The 18,562-nt window shown below is 36.6% G+C and overlaps 1 long non-coding RNA gene across 2 annotated transcripts; it reads right to left on the bottom strand.

Moving 5' to 3' along the window:
* Positions 1 to 1,634: 1,634 nt before the first annotated feature.
* Positions 1,635 to 11,035, bottom strand: LOC136850705 (uncharacterized). 2 transcript variants are annotated; one of them, XR_010856695.1, is made up of 3 exons: positions 10,846 to 11,035; positions 3,021 to 3,136; positions 1,635 to 1,899 (listed from the first exon to the last, which is right to left on the bottom strand). It is a non-coding gene; the product is annotated as an uncharacterized lncRNA (long non-coding RNA). The 2 variants fall into 2 exon arrangements; XR_010856696.1 differs by having other exon boundaries at positions 3,021 to 3,133.
* Positions 11,036 to 18,562: the final 7,527 nt, after the last annotated feature.

Raw genomic sequence — 18,562 nt, 5'->3', positions numbered from 1 at the left:
AAATTAAACGGAAAAACATAGTTATTCTTAAATTATGCCAGTAAATTTTATATAAGAAACTCATTGACCTCAAAGTTAGCTTGTAGAAAACACAAGGACCCAAAATATTTCTTAAAAAAAAAAAAGGCATAAAACAAAGGCTCAATCCATGACTAGAGGACGTGACCAGCAAAAGGCATGACCATGGCATCAAAACAGTAAAATTTATGACAATATAGCATAGAAGCTGAAACCATGACAAAAATAAAATTGACATGGAAAGGAAATATAGCATAATGACTCTGGAAAAGAAGAAAAATTGTCAGTGAACAGAATGAGAATGGCAAGACCAGATCTAAACGCCCAGATATTAAAAAGATCACTGTGCCAAAGAGACATTGCAGTTTTAAAACTACAATCTCAAATTCCTCTGAGAAGGCAGTTGTTTTATACTTTCTAAGAGATGAAACTTCTATTAATCATATCTCTGAGGGTTATTAGCCAATTAAATATAAAGAAAATTATGATCCACAAAAGCTTTTCTAAACTTGTCAAATTAAAATGCAATTTGGACCAGTTCATTGTCAGAAGTTAAGGGTCTTTTACTTAATCCAGATACACCTGAGTGCCTCCTGTAGCGCCACAAGTTGGTTGGCATTTTGTACCACAGTTTAGAACCACACAAAAACCTGATACCAAGACTTTTAAGTTAAAAACTGAATATCACTTCATTGTAAAATAATTACATGCAACTTGAATTAGTGCTTAAAAGCCAAAAATTCTTGAAGGCTCTAGTATTGGTATTAAACATTTTACTATTAAATGCATTGTTTACAAGCTTGACCTTCAAAATACAAACTATTTCTTCAGAAACATTCAATATTCATATATGGCTGTATTTACCTTGAAGCAAGTAGCCAATCCCATCACATTGGCAAGTAGTCTTCATATACAATAGATTTATTCTTTCATTTGGTATTTCAGAAGAAAAATTTAGAACCAGATATCAGCACAATCTCTTTTGTAGACACCTGGAAGAGGATAATACCCTATAAATAACTTTTTTAGTAGAAAATTTCTTGCAAAGAAATATATAACTAGGACCAACAATGGTTTTTAAAATGCTTGGCCTATATGACTTATAAACTCAATCTTTTTGGTGAACTCAGATTAATTTTCTTTATTAAAGACAAAATGAAACACACAAAATGCTTTACATATTGAGAAAAATAAGACTTTTGAATATGAACACTGAGTCTCAATAATTTTCACAACTGGTTACATCCATGAGTGAAGTTGATACAGTATCTGGTTCCCTCCAAACTGCTTTTAATACCCAAAGCTAAATTTTCAGAATTGTAGTGTGCAAGAAATACATCATTCTAAAGACTAAATTTCAAGTAAATAATGTTTACATTTATATGAAAGGGAATTTGCACAAACTTGTATTTGATGAAAGGGGATTTGCACAAACTTGCATTTGATGAAAGGGGATTTGCACAAACTTGCATTTGATGAAAGGGGATTTGCACAAACTTGCATTTGATGAAAGGGGATTTGCACAAACTTGCATTTGATGAAAGGGGATTTGCACAAACTTGCATTTGATGGCATACAAACTTGCATTTTGGATTTATCATTTGATGAAAGGGTATTTGCACAAACTTGCATTTGATGAAAGGAGATTGGCACAAACTTTTGTTTGAATATCTTGTCGTTTGTCAAAATTTGTTTTAAGACCAAGGGCCTCCTTCCTAAAACACCAGTTGAGAAAGTTTTCAAACATGAACACTAACATTTATGAAATTATACTTATCCGGTCTTTCTAAAACGTAACGCGTCCCAAGCCTCTAAGCAACAGTACCAAACCTCTATTCACCACATTACTGATATGTTTCTTCTCAATCCGTTATCTCTAACCTGACATTAAAATGTTCCCCGGATTTAAAGTGCTATTTAATATACAAGTTTATGATTCTTAACTAGCAACTTCAAGTAGCTATTCTTTATGTCTATTTATACGGTAACATGCATCATGCAAAGAGCAACCTAGGAAGATTATAAGGCACTCTTAGGCCATATTAGCAGTACAGTAATAGCTTTGAAATACATATAAAAGAGGCTAAGGGACACGAAGTCACGGCAAATATAAAACAATTACAAGCTGATGATATTTTCTGACCAAGAAGAAAATTGTTCCTGATACCTTAGCTGGAGGCATTATTCAAACACATTTAAAAACTTTAAACCGAACACAAAATTCGTTGGTTAGAGAATCGAGAATGACATGAAAATTATTTCAGACTTTCTCCTCTTAACTGTACAGAACGCGATGGAAAAGTTTTATGACGGGAACAAATATTAAAAATCTTGGCACAAAATTACAGAAGAAAGGAATCGCTTTTAAACAAAATCATTAACAATGTTGTTAATTTATAAAAATCCTGTAGCCTTGGTCTAGTGCTACCTGATCAACGTAGAAGACAGATCCAGTTAACTTAGGAAACAACCACATAGAAGTTAATGAGCAATGTATGGAGGGCCCTTATATATTCATGTTTCACTGATTGATATAAAAGTTAGAGACAAGGGTGGCTCCAAGTCAGTCACTCGTTTAAAACAAATCAGGTAATTAAAACATACAAACCTATGGGTCAAAGTAAATATCCCTCCACAGTGAAATTGATTTTAATTTTTATTTAACTAATAAATTCAAGAATGTTACTAAAGGGTTAGGAAAATCTACATTTAATTGTATTTGTTATTTTCTCTGATGAAGGAAGCTTTCGACAGCCTGATCAGTTGTTTTGATAGAACATCCATCCATCCATCTCTGATGAAGGAAGCTCTCAGCTCTCTCTCTCTCTGTTTGTGAAAAAGTGTGTGTGTGTGTGTGTGTCAAAATATTTTGTTATAAGGCTAAAGATCAACTGATCAAACTGGCAAAACCTTCCTTCAGCAGAGAGAATACAAGTACATATATACAATTTTGGATTTTCTTCATCCATTCCGAGATCATGTGAGCGAGATTATTTTATTACCGTTACTAAAACAACAGAAAGGGAAATTGAAGTATCACCGGTACTTCAAACCAGTCCGAATCGCGACCTTGACTTTCTCTTTCCTGGATTGTTGGTCTTCTGTTTCTCTTTATCTGCTGGAAAAGAAAAAATGAGTTGCGTGAACCTTAAAAGTAAACATCGAAAATTTTGTTAATTATTGGTAATTCTTTAATCAAATGGTATTCCTAATCCCAGGAAGCCGAACGGAAATGGACAACTATTAATACTTGACATCACGGACATAAATCGATGTAAAGAAAAAATTGTGAAATGGGCAGTCACTCAAAGCCAAATTCGTTAGACTGATTCTTGATTAATAAATATGCAAAAAAAATAAATTGTTGATTACTGATGATACAAAAAATATTTTGTAACAAAAAACCCTTTTCCCCACAGGAAAATGACGACGACGTGAAAGGTTCTCAACGTTTCTTACCCATCCCCCTTCCCCCCACCAAAGAAGAGATGATAAACACATGCCCTCGGGTCGTAGTGTCTCCAAATAGCTAGAGCAGAATATAAAAACACAATCCATAAGATAGTGTCTTGCAAAGATCGATTAGTCTCCTTGCTGGGTGAGGGTTTTACACATTTCAGCTCACTGCACAGCTGCTTGCCTTTTGGAATGCGTTCTACGTAGAGGTGGTGTTACGGGCGGGTCATGTTTGTGACTGATTCCAGGCTCTTACGCCCTTTAACACCAAATAATGAAAAAAAAGACAAATACTTATAGGAATACCTTCAGACGGTAGTTGACAGTATGTAGAAGTTTCTCCTCTTACTTCTTAGCAAGGGTCCAACAATACCTATTACTCTGTGCTCAAACGGCTCACCAGAAACTGGGGTACTGATTAAAGGTGCCTTAGGAATTGGTTTGTTAGGTTTTCCTGCCATCTGACACTCGTGACAGGAATTTACGAAGTTCTTTACATCTCTCCTCAACGATGGCCAATAGAATGAGTCATAAATTTTCTTAAAAGTTTTGTTTACGCCTAAGTGACCGCTCATTATATATATTGTCGTGAGCCAAACTTATTATTTTCGGTCGTAATTTAAAGGGAATTACTACCTGGTCAATTACTTCATTACTATTAGCGAAAATCGGTCGTGACAATCTATGTAACAAGTTATTCTTCAAATGAACTTTTCCTTAACATAATCATCATTTCCTGAGCCTTCTTCACATTTCTCAAAGATATGTTTCAAACTTACATCATCCCTCTGAGCTCTAATCAAATCATCTCTTTGTAAAGATATTTCTAGAGGTACACTAATTAATGAGCTATCAACATTGCTATCTAGATCTAAATCATAATTATCAGAATCAGTACAAAATCCAAATAGCTAGAGCAGAATATAAAAACACAATCCATAAGATAGTGTCTTGCAAAGATCGATTAGTCTCCTTGCTGGGTGAGGGTTTTACACATTTCAGCTCACTGCACAGCTGCTTGCCTTTTGGAATGCGTTCTACGTAGAGGTGGTAACTAAACTGGTTGAGGAAATGCCGGCCCAACACCCTGATCCTCCTTGCTATAGCAATTGGATAATTATTCCCTCAGTCAGCATCAAGAGCAGCAGTCTAAATGCTCTGGTGGAAAATTTCCCCGACTTCCAGCAATGCACAACACCATCTGAGCTTTAGAGGGACGCTTATGCTTGGAAATGCAGTTATGTCGTCTCTATCTCACGCTCAGGACTATGGGGGTTAAGAAACGTGACGTTACGTGGTCTTCTTGCTTTCCCCCCTGCCCAAGCTCTATGCAAATAGGAAAACTTTTCTCCTGTTTCCCCGCTGCAACCTGTTACCAAGACTTTTCATACTTCACTGAAAGCTTTCATAATTCTTTAAAATTTCACAACCTGACGTATTGGTCTCTAAGGTACAAAATTTTCTTCACAAGCCATCCACTACTTGAGGGTATTCAGAGGAGGGGCCAAACATGCTGCACAATCAAACACTCAATGAACTAGGATTAAACAATCCTCATATGTGAGAGAGAGGAGATCGTATGAAACACCTGAAGATTCTTCAAGCTTAGTTCTGCGCTCCTCAATTGACACATATGACACTTTTTTCCTTTATAAAGTTTGGGTATTCAGAAATTCCAACATTTCCATGGTGATCTTGGTATTAAAAACCTCAATTCAACAGAACGACCGTGCATATGTGGATTTATCTCTCGTTTGTCATTTTCTTCCCAGTTCATGGAATCTTATGAAATTTCTAGAATTTTTAGATATAACATATTCAAACATAATCAACAAAGCCTGCAAAAGGTCAGCAAAAATCTACTGCAGATAAGGATGACACGAATTCCAAATGAACAGCACTGATAGAAACGAGTAAACAGGCAGGTGTAGGTTCTCCTGAGAATGGTTTGAGTCTGATCACCGTAACTACTGATCAGAGTAACTAATAGCACTTGAGTAATCAAAGCCAGTGCAATGAAAGGGTATGATGAAATTAAATCTTTCAACTAGTAATGGTGGAGGACCAAGGGTGGTTGCTGGTTTGGCAAACACTAATACTAAAACTCACTTGATGATAAAAGACAATGAATTTTTATCTAATTAGAATTGACAAAACTGGAACATGACAATGGTGATTAAGATCAAGAAAGTGTTATTGATTGAGCTGGCTTTATGCCAGCACGGGCTCTTGCTCATGGAGCAGCCCGTAAAAGAACATGTCTGATGACAAACATTCAAATGACATTTAGGGGCCAATAAATATGGGCATTTCGTACTTTCTCTGAAGCCAGGAAGCTTGATTCGCCCTTATCAGCTTATGTTGATCCCAAAACAGATTCAATTGCAAGACAAAGGTTTTACCATTAAGATAACTTTCAAATGACCTTTATCAAGGTAAGCAACTAAGCTAGAATAACGATGGAGCTGTTACATTCGTCTAAGACATAAATGAATTTAGGATGAGCTGATAAGCAAGCAATAAATCTATTTTCATGACATACTGCATTATTAATTGGCCTTACTCATAACATCCAACGTGAATGACCATGGGGAGGGGTGGGCATAACATTTGCAGGTTCAGTAAAAATCTCATTAATAATGACAATGGTACATTCATTGCATAATCCTTTTACGGGAGCTAATTATATGCTGTACCAACCTTTCACGGCCATGCCTCCATTAAGCTGAATTGGTAAACATACAACCTCAGGACACCGTACCTACTAGATTTTCTTTGGAACTGATATACACAAACTTACAATCGCATGTCTCCTTTATTCCTTACAAAGGGATCTTGATATTTATTCTCTTAATATGAGCAACGGTAACTTCACTCGCTCTCAAATAAAATATTTAACTTTTTAAACGATGGTCCGCTAACATTTTAGCCAATTTACAACTAATATTCATGGGCGTCAGGTCCAATGAGCATGGTTAATTTCCATCGAGGACACACGTGCTCTACTAACAAACTGTTTCACATACACCCTGAGAATTATCAGCAAAAACATTTGATTTACATTTTCCTGACAAATCTAAGGAAATCAATATATTTAACAATTAACAATTGGTTGATGACTACAAAGAGTCCCTTCAATCTCGAAACATTACCATTTAAGAGATTCATCTCCTTAAACGTGATTAAAATCTCGCATTACAAAAGAGGAAATAAGGCACACGGGATCACATACACTAGACACCTGAGACAGTATCGACCGTTAGGTGGTATCTGTCTCGACCGTACAGCTACTGTACCTGAAGGTAAGTTCCAAAGTAAACCCAGCAGCTTACATATGACTTATATAGCATTAGATACTTCAACTTCTGAGCTACTAAATATCCATTCCATAATTTCATTCCTGCTTCTTGTAATATTAGACTGATAACTGGAAACTTGCCGTATTTTGTTGGGGATTCTGGGCGACTTTAAAGTGATAGTCCAATGTACCGTGTAACAAGAAAGAGGAACAAGTAGCTCTAAACACAAACTAGTCTGAAACGTTAACTTTCAGAAAGGTTAGGTTCAATGGATCTTAACTCGGCAATCTACACCAATCTCTGGAAGACTCAATTCCCTTTCTAAGAGGCTTTGCTTGTGTCTTTAATGGTCACCGAAGAATTAGTTGTTTAATCCAATGTACCGTGTAACAAGAAAGAGGAACAAGTAGCTCCAAACACCGAAGAAAATTAGGTTCTAAAGGGAAATATCTCTGGAAGAAAATCCTTTCTAAGAGGCTTTGCTTTTGTCTTTAATGGTTAAAGAATTGGAAATAAAAATCTTAATAATTTTGCAGTTAAAGATGGTAAAGTGTGTAAATAATCATAAAGGGATAAGTCTCTTGGTTACTCACAATTCTTATTAAATACAGCAGGGAGTTGTATGCGACTTTTTTTTTTTTACAAGATATGGTAAATAATGAACATGAATCCAAATTTCGTTTACTCATGAACTATGGCAAGTTTTCAGAAAGTGGTGTCCTCTTGCAACTTTCACAAATAGGAATTTAGCTGAACCATGGGAAGATGGTCATCTCATCTAAATGGAAATGCAACTACGTACAGATTGTTAACCTTAACCTTGTGGATGGACTGCTCTAATTGCCTAATAGTTTCATTTCCTTTTGGAAAATGCTCAGACTTTAATTTCTTATGGCATCTAGTTCCCAAAGATCTGAAACACCAGTAATTCACAAGCGAGGTCTGACTTAAATGTTAACAAAAGGCACGTTGCACTACAACAATGGATGTTTTGTTAGAATACACCAACATTGGCAAAGTACCATAAATGAAAGAACTATCAAAACAGCTGTGGAATAAAACTGACTGAACAAACTTGTAAAAGTAATCCACACCTATTGTTATACGAATTGATCCAACATTGTTATTACTGAGCAGTCAGTCAGCCAACTTTACACCCTTACATCATATAGAGATATCGACTCTAGTTAAACTTGATGCATGCATAACTAAAATTACATTAGCATGAACGTAGTTTTATGGTAACTCGCGTCTTGCTTAAAAGCACAACTACACTAAAAAAAAAATGAAATTAGAGGTAAAAAATTCATGAGCATGAACGTTTTCAGGATCCTTTAACAAAAAAAAAAAAAAAAAAACAGGAGAAAGAGCTACTAGTACTAAAACTGGTGTCAAGAGAATGATGGAGTGAGGTTAATTTGATTGAATGGTTACAAGAATGATCAGCTGGATTCATAACACTATCATTGCAAACTTTCAAGCAAATGAAGGTATGACAACTATCACAGTGGTTACACCTAAAATGGCTTCTACAGTCTGCTCAAGATTGTCAGCGCCTTTCTTTTGATTTTACCTTTAGATTCTTTTAAAGGGAGATTGCCATTTCCAGAAGTAACTTTGTGACAGATTGTCATCTTTTGATTTTAAATCTTAATTCCCCTGGCTGAAATACCCCCGGGAAAATTAGCCTAGATTGATTTCCCCCAGGAATAACAACCCAGGCTGTTTTTCCACCAGGGGGAATTTTGGACCCAAGATATTCCCCCCCTCTAGTCCATTTCTTCCCCCAGCGCCCCCCCCATGTATCCACCTTTGCGGCATGTTAGTACAAACCCCTAGTTCCTCATTGGGAGAGTCGGTAGAGTTGTCGGCTAGCACTCACTAGGCCAGAGTTCGAGTCTCCGACCGGCTAATGCAGAATTAGAGGAATTTATTTCTGGTGATAGAAATTCATTTCTTGCTATAATGTGGTTCGGATTCCACAATAAGCTTTAGGGCCCGTTGCTACGTAACCAATTGGTTCTTGGCCACGTAAAATAAGTCTAATCCTTCGGGCCAGCCCTAGGAGAGCTGTAAATCAGCTCAGTGGTCTGGTAAAACTAAGGTATACTTAATCTTAGTACAAGCCCGATGGGAATTTCCGTACAAAACACAAACAAAAGACTGTAAATAAAGATAATGACCCCCAAGAGGTAGTTTAGTCGTGATGATGAGTACAGTATCCTGTGTGGCAGGCTGTCGTTGCTACACGTCGCCGCCATACCCATACTCTTATAACAGTAGTATGGTTGGGGAAATCTTGGTCCGGAGGGGGGAATATTATCCTGGGACGAAATACCTGCAGGGGAAAATATATCCTGGACCATATTTCCCCCGGGGGGAATTTCGGACAGGGGGAAATACAGACTGTTACACCGGATGTGAGATTACTATAACTATTTTAATGGAAGGTTTCTGGTCAATTGGGTTGGGTTTGTTAGTCTGATTGTTCATTACAATATAAAACTCTAAAGCAAGCTTTAAATCTTTATATACCTGAAACAGCATAAGATCGAAGGTATTATATTTACTTATACTAGCAACTTTTTAAGTATCTGATGAAAGTTTTTTAGTTTTAATCTACTAATGTGGGAAGCAGAATCCTCATTATCCATACCATTATTACTGAGGTCTAAACTTAACCCCTCGTCGTAGATTTCGTTTTTGGGGGTGGAAGCAAAGTTATTTATTCTGTAAGCAAAATAAATGTCGATTAATAATAGTCTTAACGGGATCTTTTAACATTTGAATTATTCTTCTTCTAGACTGTGGCAATTGGCGTTTTTATTTAACGTGCTTTTTTATTCCGGCTGTTTTTGTATGGGGACCTTTGAAGACTACACGATTAAGGCAGGATGCCACTGACAAGCCCCCACCTCCCTCTAAACTTGTAACCAGTAAAACCCTAGGGTACGTTAGGTTGGTATTTTTAGGGGTTTACTGGTTACAATTTGCCGTATTAGCTTGGAGGTGGGGGCTTGAATGCCGGCTTAGACCTACCCCACGTTAGGTAATACAAGTCGTGTAGTCTTCAAAGGTCAATGACAGCTTAGTTAAATGTCGACAAAATATTACTTTAAATTGGTCTAAAGGAAGTAAAATAACATAGGAAAACGTCAATTTTAAGTTTGAATTGCGGACAGCCGGCTTAGAATTACCAATTTTGATAATACCACGTTCTCTTACAAGTTAGCACGCATTACCTTTCAAACTTAACCTTAGAACGTGTAAATTTACAAACTTTTAACAGGTCTTAACGCGCCAAACTTGAAAAGTCTCAAGGGGGCAAGCCTTTTATAAAAGCTACCACCAAATTTTTGGGGCGTTGATCTCCTGTAATTTTGGCAGCCAGACTAGCTATTCCATTCCATTCCGAAGACAAGTTTTGAACTTACAGCAATGATAAACTTACAGACTCACAACCTGGTTTCCAAAACACTTATCATTACTGATTCCATCATAATGTTTAATGTGTTCTACAGAAGGTATGGCACCATTTAAATCCTAAAAATCAAGATTTAAAAGACGAGCACTGTATGTAATGTCTACAAAATTCTACCATTTCTGATATTTCGTTGTTGAGAGGAATTAGAGCATGGCAATATTAATTCATTTATACAGCAACGAACAAAGATCATTTACACAAATGTGGCATCGACGCACATGGTTTAATTTGAAATAATTCATATCGATGATCAATATCAAGCTGTTGAGCTAAAGTTCCAACAGTATTTTCTGAATCACCCCTTAAGTAACCAATTCAGAAAATCAAAACCATCCATTACTCACAGAGTTTGCTAATTTTCCAACAAATTTATTATGACACCATGGCCACTGTTGAGTCATTTAAAGGGTCAGTTCCTCCGTACCGGCGCAGTAACTTCAACCAGTTCACCCTCATATTTTTTTTTCGTTATCCTGCATACCTACGTACTTTCACCGGTGGCCTTGCTTTCACCACCATAGGCCCTCACGGTAATTTCATAACCTAATCGCCCGAAACCATCTATCTATATATTTACACGTAACTCACCTCACAACAAGATTGTTACTTTCAGGAAACCACAGATAGTCTCACTGAAAACATTGATAGAAAAACCGAACACCAACAGTCCTTCTCCAGCCTTAGCCAGAAAGCTTTTCTCAGTAGGGTGCAGCCAGTCACTAATACTACCAGTTTCATTCACTTCCAGCAAATGTCGAGCAACTGATTTTCGATTCGTTTCGACTGGCTGTGGTTTAGTGGACAAACAAGGAGTCCTCAGACAAAATCCCATTTGCAGAAAATGCTACGTCAAAACGAGTGACAGTGACATCTGTTGGCAAAGAAGCATGGAAAAGTCTGGGAAATGTGTTAGTACTGGGAGACAGGAATAATTCGAAAGTAAGCTGATAATTAAGATTAATGGAATACCTAAACCTTCCTACATTTTCAACATCTATTCTCTACTTTTATGCACTGGAAATATATTTTTGATTTCCAAACCACGATTAATCAAGGATTACACATCTAAGGAAAACAATGAAAATATCCATTCATAGTAGCCTACACTTAGTGCCAGCATCAGTACAATCTTCAAGATTTCACCGTTATTGCGCATGAAACAGTAGACAAGATGTTACCGACTTCTTGAAGATATTTTAAACTTCCAGTGTCAAATTTCTCTCTCCAGATTACAAAATACTGTCGTTCTATTCACCTTTCACTCGTGAACTTTAAGGCATTTGCGGAAGATACCTAGTTATTTTTTTCACAGACAACGTTGGCGATACAAATGACCAATGTTAAGGAATGGATGACATCTGATTGAATAAAATTAAGTGAAGATGAAACTGAATTTAAGATGACAGGCGGCAGAGTACGAGATTATTTGTAGATGGGCTACTGACTGTACTTTGTCTCAGTAATCAAAACAATAATATTGTAAGAGTTACTGGCCGACATAAAAATTTTGCCTTTATTAGAATGTATCTTGAGTGTTTTGTTAAAAAGAATTGTGATTTCTTGTGTCATAAGATGCAACTTAGGAAGCTGCTAAATTGCACTACTTGCAGTATATTGAATAGAGCGGCAAAATTAAAAAGGGAAGTTGCTGCTCAGGACATGATTACCCTTGATTGTTTGTATGTATGAGTAGTCAGAATAGATGGTGAGGAGCTAAAGATAAATGGAAGTATGCATTTAGTTTTCTTTTGCGCTTGAAATAGGATACTTATGTATTTTTTTTTTTGTATCCATGTAAGAATTTTTAATTTATTTATAGGTCAGTGCACGGTCCAGATACCGTGGGTCAGTGATAATGGACTCCGAATATAAAGAACTTTTCGGAATGTAGGATTATGAAAAACAGACTCCCCTGTAACAGGAAAGATTGGTATCAGGTAATACAAAATGGTCAAATGTAAAATATTACAAACAAATTTTATCACCAAACTAAATATTATACTGTAGTCAGGTCTTTGCTTTTTATGAAGTGTATTACCAGAATTGGAATACCACTGACAATTTCTATGAACAAAACTCCTATCATAGACTTTTATTTTTTGATACCACATTTCACATACATTCAATGTTGCTGATTAACAAAATAAGACATAAATGGAATACATATTTGCTTATGTTTCTATATGATTCTATATTGACCAGGAAGTTTCACGTGGATATGGGTAAGAATAAGGTTATGGTGATGGAACAATGGCTGTTGGTATGGATGGCGAAAGAATGGAAGCGGTTGATTTGTAAAAGTCTTTGGAAGTATATGCAACTGATGATGGTTGGCCCAGAGAAGAGGAGAATCACTGAAAAGATGAGTAAATGAAAGCACCATGATTCATGTGAAAGATTTGCCACTAAATAATCCATTCGTGGATATTAAGGTGAGGATGTTAAATATGAATAAAAAAAAGGGGGGGGTGGCGTTTGAAGCAGGAGAGGCGAACTGTTGATAGACTGACTGGCTTACGAAATTTAGGCTGTTAAAGCCAAGCACTGAAGCACTTTCAGCCATTCAACATTCAAAACGGTGAACGACAGAGTTGGAGTGGTTGAACAGCAAGATAGAGAGATCCAGAAAATAAGAATGAAATACAAGGATGTAAATGTGGAACTAAGTGAAAACCCCACTGGTGCACGATGAAGTAACACTTAGGTGTTGGACAGCAAGAATGAAGAAAGGAAGTAAGAATAGAAGTAAAGAAAAAGGCTAAAAAATGGATGCAATTAAGGGCCAAAGGAGCACTGCAAACATCCTTGAGTAATGCTTACAGTGCACTGACAAAGATAACCCGTCACACGGGGGAATATAAACCATTTTTGTGGTGTATGTGAAGTAAGAGGGATTGAAAATTTAAGTAATATAAGGACGCAGCAGCAGTTATGAAATGATGGACCACTGCATTTTGCAATGATTTCATTACATTATCTGCAAAGATTGGTGGACAAAAGTGTTGGGTTAGTAAGGTGGAAATTGTTCAGTTATGACAGATCCCTGATATTCAGGAAGCAAATGTACACATGCAAGATAAGAGGTTAATGGCATAACGTGAGCAGGATGACCTGTTGACTTTTTAATGAGCCTTCTGTGTAGGTATATTCGGTAGCTGATAATATGGAAGCTTTCCACACTGGGTGTTCATCACTGAGTTAACAGTTAAAGGATGAATATTACAATGACTTAACTATTCCGTTATATTTTTTCATGAATTTTCCCTCTGAAAACCTTGAAATGAAGAAGCAATCTTTTCACATAAGTAGCTATTCCTCCTAAGACTGAGCTCAGATTTTAGAGGGGGGGATCTCTTAATTTCCCCTCACATATTTGGGTTTCACAGTTTTTGGTGGAAAATACCAAATTAAAAAGTAATTTGCATTTTTCATACCATAAATTAGAACAGTTCGAGAGTGGTTGTTTTATTAATAAATAAAGCAACTAAAGAAATATGGAACCCTTCTGGGACTGGCCTGAGAGTTTGATGATGGATCTCTCCAAAAGAGATTTTTTTTCTATTCTCTTACATACACCAAATTATTTGGTAAATTCACTCCTTTCTTTGTAACTGACAAACCTGTGCTGTACCACGAGGTTTTGTCTTTCTGATTTTAACCTGCTAAGTTATGAGAAACAATGAGTTATGACAACAGCCAGTTCCATTTAGCTTGAGGGGCAAATCCCTTCATCTGTCAGACAGCCTCACAACGTCTTTAGGCTGGAAGTCAATATTCCATAGAATGAATACACAATTTTGTGGCTGTTTCATCTCCTGACTTAAAGAACTTTGTCATTCAGCTCAGTTCTTCATTTCCCCCTTTTTTTTTTTTTTTAATACTAGCCAAGATAGGGCAGTTGGTTGCCTGCTAGACTGGACTTTGCAGTAACAAAGACATTTAAAACTTGAGGGAAACTTCTTAATGACTATGAAGAAAAGCACATAACCTACTAATTCTTTAAAAAAAAAAACAAAAAAAAGAAAATAAGAAAGGGTGGATGACAAATTAAAAGTTGAGTTAGTTCGGACAGCAATTATATACAATATTATTGTTATTTTTTATTTTATTTATTTATTTTTTTTTGGGGGTTTATCACAGTCGTCCTATTCGACTGGATGGTTTTTATAGTGTGGGATTCCAGGTTGCATCCTGCCTCTTTACGGGTCCATCACTTTTCTCACTGTGCACTGTTTCTAGTAGCACACACACTTCTGCATGAGTCCTGGAGCTAGTTTGGCATCTAGTTTTCAGGGATCTTGGGATCGTTTCTAGTGTTCCTATGATTATGGGTACAGTTTACACTGGTATACCCTAAATCCTTCTTTATTTCTATTTTCAGGTCTTGATACCTATAAAATTTTTCTCTTTCCTTCTCATCTACTTTGGTGTCCCATGGTATTGCGACATCAGTGAATGATACTTTCTTCTTGAATTTTGTCAATCAACTTTCTATTGGTGGGGACGATTTTTGTATCCTCTAGGTAGTTGTATAGCATTTTAATGATACCTGTTAGTGCAGTTGGTAATGTGTTGGCCTCGTATTCTGGGGACCAGCATTTGCTTCCCGTCAAGGAGCAGACAGTGAGACTGTCTACTGGATGGTTACTGCCATGAGTGACAACATGGTGGGGGGTTGGGGTTACCTGGATGATGTTCGCCCAAGAGGCAACAGCCTGTGGGAGGCCTGAAACCAACAACTTTAACTTTCACATTATTGGTAGGCAGGTGATAGACCTATAGTTACTTGCTATATTTCCCTTATTCTTGTCTTTCTGTACTAAGGATGTTCTTCCTATGGCCATCCATTTGGGCACATGGTGGTTTGTGATACAATACTGGAGTTGTTCTGCTATTCGTGGGTGTAGGGCCTTGAAGTTTTTGAGCCAGTATCTACGGACTTCATTGGGACCTGGGGCTTTCCAGAAGGGCATTTTCTTTAGTTGGTGTCTGACTGTCTGTTGTGATCTCAGTGAATCTTTGTTTTATTCTCCCCATTTCTTCTGCCTTGACTTCCTGAAGCCATGTTCCATTTTTGTTGTGTGATAACGGATTGCTCCATATATTTCCAAAAGTCTATTACTTGGTTCGGCTTCACGAATTTCCTGGTGGTTGTCTTCCCCTCTTAGCTGGCTGCATAGTCTTTTCTTGTTGGTTCTGAAGAGTTTGTTCTGTTGGTATCCTTTATTCCTGTTCATGTACCGTTGGATCTTATGTGCTTTGGCTTTAAGCCTCTGTTTTATATCTTCTATTGTGTTTAGTCCCTTCTCCTGTACTTTGTATTTCTCATTCAGTTTCTCTCTTGTTTTCTTGCTTCTTAGCCTCTTTTCTGCCATCTCTTTCAGTTTACTCAAGTCAGATCTCATCGCCATGATTTGTTTTTCCAGGCGCCTTTCCCAAGGCGGTTGCTGTTTTGGTTTCCGTTGGGTTGGTTGTGATGGTGGTGTTGGTGTTTGTATCCCCATGAGTTCTATCACTAGTCTTGCTCCTGCATATGCCAGGTTATTTGTTTCTGTGATACTGGTGGTGTGTATTAGTCTCATTATTTCACTAACTTCATTTGTTTTCTCCTTAGTTTCTTTGTGTTGTAGACTTTCATGGGGGGGATCTTTGTCATTTCTGTATCTGGCTTCATCCATTGTCTGATCTTTTCCACCCATTCCAACCTCTCTGTTACATCTTCGGTGTTTCCTCGTATGCCGCTGTTTGATAACTCATCATTCCTGTTGTCTTCTGTGGCATTGTCTCTTAGTCCATTTCTTGTTCTTCGTTGCTGGGTGTTATTTCTCTTTCCAGTTCCTCTCTTTCTGTTGTTGGGAGCCATTTCTTTTTCTTTGTTCCTTACTTGGTCTGCCAGCTTCTGTTCTGTCTAAGGGGTGTTATTTCTCTCATTCCAGATGTTGACCAATTTTCTTCTGTATCCTCCTTCTGTTGGGTTGCTTCTGATGTAACATCTTCATATTTCCTTATTTTCTTTTGTCCATTTTTTCTTCTGGTTTGCCTATGTAGCTCCAGTATCTGGTTGCTGGTTACAGTCATTGTGGTGGTCAGTTGCTGGATGATGTCCTCCAAGTAGCCTACCGTCCTCCCCGTCAATTGGGCTGTATGCCTGGCTGCCGGACAAAACTCCTCTGTTGCCAGAGGTTCCGTTTACATCATTGTCGTTTAATCTTCATTTCTTCCCATCATTGCTGAGTTTTGCTATTTAATCCATAGCTGTACCCATCCCATCAGGAATAGGTACTCATTTACAGCCGAGTAGACTGAGGAAACTGACCAGCCCCAATGTTGCTTATTACTACAGTTGCACCTCAACTCAGACATTTTGGGGTCTGGATTTCTGATACAAAGACCTTATATTATAACCTGCACTTGAATATTTTCTAGATATCTTATAGCTGACAGCAATTACACAAGTTTTATCCTAGACAAACCTGTAATTTACACTTAGCATTCAATTTAAAAGGTTTATGTATTTAAAAACAAAGGCCATCTAAAATGGTTGCACATCAAAAGATACTCATAATATCCCAGCTGGGAAGTACATAAGTCTGCTTAGTTGAGGTGTTACTCACTATTATTATTATTATTATTATTATTATGAACGACAATTTCAACACAGCTGTGCCTATTCTGATAAAATCTAATCATTGGATTATAAAAAAAACTCAACTTTTCATGCTATGATATATAATTCTACCAGAGCTGAAACTATACACAATCACACAGTTTTTTTTTCTCTTATGTACAAATACAGAATGGTATTATCTAATACCTCAATTACATGCAATGCAGATAATATGTGTACTTTTGACTTTACAAAAAATAGACACTTAACCAATTATTACGTTATATAAAATTACAAAGGCAAAAATATAGTATAAATCACAAACCACACATACAATCTGTCATTCTGGACTGAGGGAGTATCACAGAGAAATCAAGCTCAAGAAAGACAAAATATAATGATAATACAAGTATTTCATGAAAAATACACTAAAAGCTCAATCAAAAATACCACAGGTTCTAAGAACTGAACATCTTCACTGAACACCATTGACATCTCACACTTTCAACAGATTGATTTTTTTTTTTTTTAACCTTCAATCCTTCAAGACAAACTTTCAGTTCTGAGATCAAGGGTACATATAATGCAAACAAATGTGACCCTTTCTTGAGTTATAACCTACTTCCCAAAGGTGACAATGATTTTTTCCATTCTTCATACTGTCATGCTCTTTCAGTGTACCGCAAAAAACCTTCTCAACACTTGTCATGAAACTAGATGTAGAAAACTATATATAGCTGCTTTAGCTTCCTGTCTCTTGATCTTCTGATGAATTCTCTTGGAACTCAAATCTGACCAAAAAAATGCATAACATCTGGCATCTGCCTCTTATCACTCTTACACTTCCTTTGCATCTCATGAGTTTGCTTTTTTTGTAGCCTTTTGTTCAGTTACTATATTGCACTTAGAGTAGCACCTAGCACGTTTGTATTCCAAGTCTTAACTACAAAAGGCAACCACTGCCAAAAGGGAAAACAAATTTTTCATAATTACTTGTCACTTTTGCCAATATCCTCTGGATATAAAAAAAAAATGAGAACATGTCTCAATAGTGACAAAGCAATGAAAGAAATAAACCAACAGACAATTATTAGGAAACCAGAAATAGGTGGTTTAAGGACCTGATTTTAAAAAAATATGGGAAAGTATATAGAGAGGAGTGGTTACCCATTTTCCTGAATGTAATAATTGCTAACCTCACTATAATATATTAAACATCACGGGTTTGAACTCTTTAACATGATCAACTGCGGATGGATTATGCTTTCATCATCACATACCACTAAATTTACTTTATGTAACAACGCTATTTCTTTCCTTATTAAACAATATCAAAATAAAAGAAATTTTGTTGGTGAATTATTATTACAAAACAGTTACCCAAAAAACTGAGTAAATTATCTTAGCTTTCACAAAGCTGGCTTAAAAGATTCGTTTTTAAAATAACTTCATACTACAAACTATACTTAAACAAAACACAAATCTTTTTAAGTGAATAACTGTGATTTTAGTACCGGGTTTCAAAGTGACCTCCCTATTTGCTGACATACTAACTTTGGCATTTTAATTCAAATCTGAAAATGTATTATAGGTCTTTCATTATCCCCAACTACGGAATCTTTCAATACACAAGTTTAAAAACAATATCTAACACCAACAATACTTTCAGTTGATACAGTAGTACCTAGCTCATGAACT

This window comes from Macrobrachium rosenbergii, chromosome 22 (assembly GCF_040412425.1).
Source record: "Macrobrachium rosenbergii isolate ZJJX-2024 chromosome 22, ASM4041242v1, whole genome shotgun sequence".
NCBI lineage: Eukaryota > Metazoa > Arthropoda > Malacostraca > Decapoda > Palaemonidae > Macrobrachium > Macrobrachium rosenbergii.
This window is presented reverse-complemented; position numbering and strand designations above follow the sequence as displayed.